This window comes from Mytilus trossulus, chromosome 6, assembly GCF_036588685.1.
Source record: "Mytilus trossulus isolate FHL-02 chromosome 6, PNRI_Mtr1.1.1.hap1, whole genome shotgun sequence".
NCBI lineage: Eukaryota > Metazoa > Mollusca > Bivalvia > Mytilida > Mytilidae > Mytilus > Mytilus trossulus.
Window position 1 is genome coordinate 47,303,798 of NC_086378.1, and position 4,900 is coordinate 47,308,697.

Below are 4,900 nucleotides of genomic sequence, written 5' to 3' on the forward strand. Positions count from 1 at the left end.
CAACCTTCGTTTGGTATCAGTTCTAGTAAACAACATCATTATATGATAACAGAATCAGAATGGTATCGACCCTTATATTTGTAATATAATTAAAACCAACATTATTATTTGATCTAAACCTACACTGATCATTAGGCGACATTTGAATTATCATAAAAGTCACGTTTGTATATTAGATAATGCGTCTACATAACAGCCCAATAAATTATTTTTGTTCTTTTCTGGTCTGGATTCGACAACCTATCAAGCTTTTAATCACATAATTATATATGTCTTTGTTGATTGCCCTAAATGATTTTCTGCTCATAACCATTTTTTTCCGTACTGTTTTGAAACTAGTAATGGTAAACCTTATATAGGTTGTAACAACTGAATAACTGAGTTTTTAATTGGGAAAGTTATGGAGATATATCGGGGTTAAACAATATGTCAATGAATATATTCTACTCATTTGTTTTGATATTCTAGATTATTGGAACGTCTACTGTAGCTTTAAAAATGACTTCTTGTGAAAACAATTAACCTTCTGGATTGTGATTTTGTTTTGCTTAACCCAAAATTGTATTTCTTGTATTTCTCTTGTGCCTAGTTTGTATTTTGTATTGTATAAAATACGAAACTGTTACATACATGTGTTTTCTCCTGATAAATCCGAAACTACAACAAGAAATAACAAAATGCAATGCAAATGCTAATATTTTTTTTTTTTTTTATTAGATCCTTTTTGACTGTCGTCATATGTGCAGCACTGCATTATTACTTTCCATATCCACCACTGTTACACTTACAGCAACATTGGCTATTGCCAACACATCTAGAATTCGAACCACTGCAACCCTTTGACCGACAGACTGATCGACAACCATCAATGCTAAAGCCACAGTCAAGTGTTCTAAAACATGATTGTGCTCTAGCTTCTACGTACCCTATAAACATTAGAATATTAGATTAACTGACCCACCTCTGAAACAGAAACTAACTGTTATTTGGTCAATGCTGCTTAGGAATGTTTCATTACAACAACAATGGTTTGCTCTTTGAATTATCTTTCTTTTTGTTGCATACAACATGTAAACAATCTTCGTGCTATATGAGTTTGACCAGATATCATTTAATTTAACAATATTGTAATTATACTATAATAAACAAAATAAATAAAGTACAATACAATAGAGCACTAAATAGTTATTGTATGCACATGGAAGAGAAAGTGAATATAGAAAACAATCAATTAAATCATAAAGATTGTTTCCCTTTGAACAGTGTCTAATTATCTTTGATGCTATGGTGTTTAGAGTTGGATTCAAAAGAAGCACCAACTGATTAAATATAAGGGTAGTGTATGCTTTGTACACGCAGCAAGCACTTACTATATATTTAGAAATATCTATGTTAATTGCAAGAATTGAATTACCACCTTAAATTTATAAATTTTACTGCAGTTATACATTTATATTATACCTTGTCAATAAATATAATCGTTTACATTCATTCCTTAACAAAAAACGTGTCGATTAATATTTGAAATAAATCAGAAATGATTTTTATTAAAATTGATCGGCTTATCATATCGGGGCAACTAATGTCACCCTAGTTCTTTGTGTGGTCTTTGTTGCTTAGTGTTTAGTGTTATATGTTTTTGTTTTTTTGCTATTGTTTGTCTGTTTATCGTTTCCTTGGTTATTAATGGCGTTGACAGTTCATTTCAGAAATATGCGTTTGATTGTCTGTCTGGTATCGTTCACTCTTTATTTTATAACAACAAGTTCATGTAGCTGTACATGTCATACATTTGTACGAAACAGTTTTTATTGCAAAAAAGAAAACGCTAAAACTTGAGAACGTGTTCACACTCAGTGGGAAAGACTTCTCGTAGTATAATTGATCTGAATAGTTTAAAAAGGATAATACATGTTTATTACCTGCTACGCATAATGCTAAGATAACTGTTAAAACCAATAATTTCATTTTCTTTTCCTAAAAGTGAAATTATAAGTATTCATTTTAAGAGGCTTTTAAACCATAATGTTAATGATTCAGATTGATTTCATTCATAATATTTTGTTACCAATAAAGCCTGCTATATGACAAACAAAACATACATATAACTTGTACAATTAGGCGATCATGAGTTGCTTACTATGTCGATCGGATACATACTTTGTATAAAAAAAGGTGATGAGGTGTGAATGTCAATGAATCAATTATTCACTTGAAATAAAATGAAATTGATAATAGTAAGCAATAAAAGGCGACCTTATATTCGTTTGTAAGCTGAATATTTAATTATAAATCATATGGTATAAATTACAATTTGAAATTAATGTTTGAAGTGGTATATAAGGAACAATGTAATATGTCACTTTACTGTGTTGTTCAAAATCAATCCAGTTATTTAATCGACAGATAACATATATGATAATTACTATTATATAGAACGGTAAATCTAGCTAACGATGTCAAAGGTAGCAGTTTACGTGACTGAGATTATAACACATTGTTGACGACTGTACTCCATCTTGTTTTTACCTTTTCTGTCTGTTTGTTTGTGTTCATACATCGTTTATGTATATAAGTGAATTTGATGCGAATGTCATACAAACAAGAGATTTAAAAAGCTACGAAACCAAGTTTAATCCGCTGTTTTCTACATATGAAAATGTATAAACAAAGTCAGGAATAATACAGTTGTTATCAATTCGTTTGATGTGTTTGAGCTTTTGAATTTTTGCCATTTGATTGGGGAATTCTGTTTTGAATTTTCTTTAAAAGTCCAGTTTTTTTTATGATTTTACTTTTTACAATCTAAAAGCTTTATTAACTCTTCACTTCTTAATCAATGTTCCTTCTTCCGTAGTATCATCATATCATTTGTCTATGAATATAATGTTGTCCAAACTCCTTTAGTCAATACACTTAAATAGTTCTGCATATTTTACTTGTTTATATGTTTGGATGACCAACACATTTACATACTTTTGATTTTTTTGACTCTGTATGCTTACATTGCCTATGTAAATTTTAAAATTGTTTGTATGCACATTGAACGACAAATTTATGTGACGTATACAAATTTTATGACGTCAGACACTCAAGTTAATCCATGTGTTCGTAGATAGATGTTTTTGTGTTCTGTTAAATTGTCCCTTTTAAAATTGTTATGCGATGATGACTGATGTACCCATATTTTGACTATTTTATTAATTGTGAAAGTTTATTTAACGCATCATGTAAATTTAACGGAATTTGATGAGACTGTTATTAAAGAGAGAGGGTTAGCGCTATAGAACCAGGTTTAATCCACCATTTTCTACATTTGAAAATGCCTGTACCAAGTCAGGAATATGACAGTTCTTGTCTATTCGTTTTTGATGCGTTTTGTTATTTGATTTTGCCATGTGATTATGGACTTTCCGTATTGATTTTACTCTGAGTTCAGTATTTTTGTGAACTTGCAAATTGTAGTATTTTGAAAAGAAATTGAAAGTTATTTTGCAGCAGGCCATCTATCGATTCCGTTCAGAGTTGTTGATAGGGGTCTTGACATAGGGTATAGCAAAACAAACAACATTTTCTTCTTTAGGAGGTATTAATTGATATTGGTTAGACTTACTTGTGACTTCTCCTGATCTGTGTGTTCATGTGCCTTTAGAAGACGTGCCTTTTATACAGATACTTAATTAAATTCCAACCTGTTACATTTGATCTCTACTGATATGAAAATGTCCAGCGGTCAAGTTTGGACAGTAGTAGCAGCTGTGTTTATTTCTGATATTTGAAATGATAATAAGGTACATATTTTTTCGACGGAAGAGCTATCAATTATGTATAAATGGCCTCAAGTTCATGGTTTTAATCCCAAAACAGCTTATTAGATATTTTGCTTCACAGTATGTGCACAGAAAACTGTATCTAGAGGGAATATAAAACTATGTTCATCAAAACTAAGCTTTTTTAATTGTCGAAGCATTTCGGATAGATTGCGAAATATTTCATTTACAAAATAATGTATTGATTCTGAGACAACACTTATAGTTCTAAGTGATTTAGAACACCTACACATGAAGGTGCGTTAATTTCAACAGTTTGCTAAAAAAAATCTGTTTTTTTTTATGATTATATTATTGGAATAACAAGCACAAAGCATTTGATGTTTACCTTATTGTATTGACATGTATAATAGATATAGGAAGATGTGGTGTGAGTGCCAATTAGACAACTCTCCATCCAAATAACAATTTAAAAGTAGACCATTATAGGCTAAAGTACGGCCTTCAACACGGAGCCTTGGCTCGCACCGAACAACAAGCTATAAAGGGCCCCAACATTACTAGTGTAAAACCATTCAAACGGGAAAACCAACGGTCTAATGTATATAAACAAAACAAGAAACGAGAAACACGTATATATTACATAAACAAACGACAACTACTGTACATCAGATTCCTGACTTAGGACAGGTGCAAACATTTGCAGCGGGATTAAACGTTTTAATGGATCCAAACCTTCTCCTTTTTTCTGAAACAATAGCATAACATCACAACATAGAAAAACACACGATAAAATATCAATTAGCAGACTTAACTCAATCAAAAAACGTATGATTACACAATGAACGAATAAATTTGATAAGCTTACATAATCCAATTGATGCATTATATTTTCCTATGTTGATTCATCTCCTAGCTGAGCAAACATTCGGATTAAAATAGTTCATATGTCCAAAAAAAACCTGTGTATTAGTAAGAGAATATTTGAGCATGTACATGTAGTACCTATATCCTCATTGTTCTTGCATTTAGTAGATGTCAAGTTATAGATAGCAACACAAAGCCGTTTCAGAATCTGAAGGAATATTGGTTGTGATCTTTTCGTTACATGCACATAACTGGTTGTGTGT

The 4,900-nt window shown here is 30.9% G+C and overlaps 1 long non-coding RNA gene across 1 annotated transcript; it reads right to left on the bottom strand.

The window, feature by feature from the left end:
* Positions 1-697: 697 nt before the first annotated feature.
* Positions 698-3,676, bottom strand: LOC134723461 (uncharacterized). Its single transcript, XR_010108078.1, has 3 exons — positions 3,614-3,676; positions 1,923-1,977; positions 698-926 (listed from the first exon to the last, which is right to left on the bottom strand). It is a non-coding gene; the product is annotated as an uncharacterized LOC134723461 (long non-coding RNA).
* Positions 3,677-4,900: the final 1,224 nt, after the last annotated feature.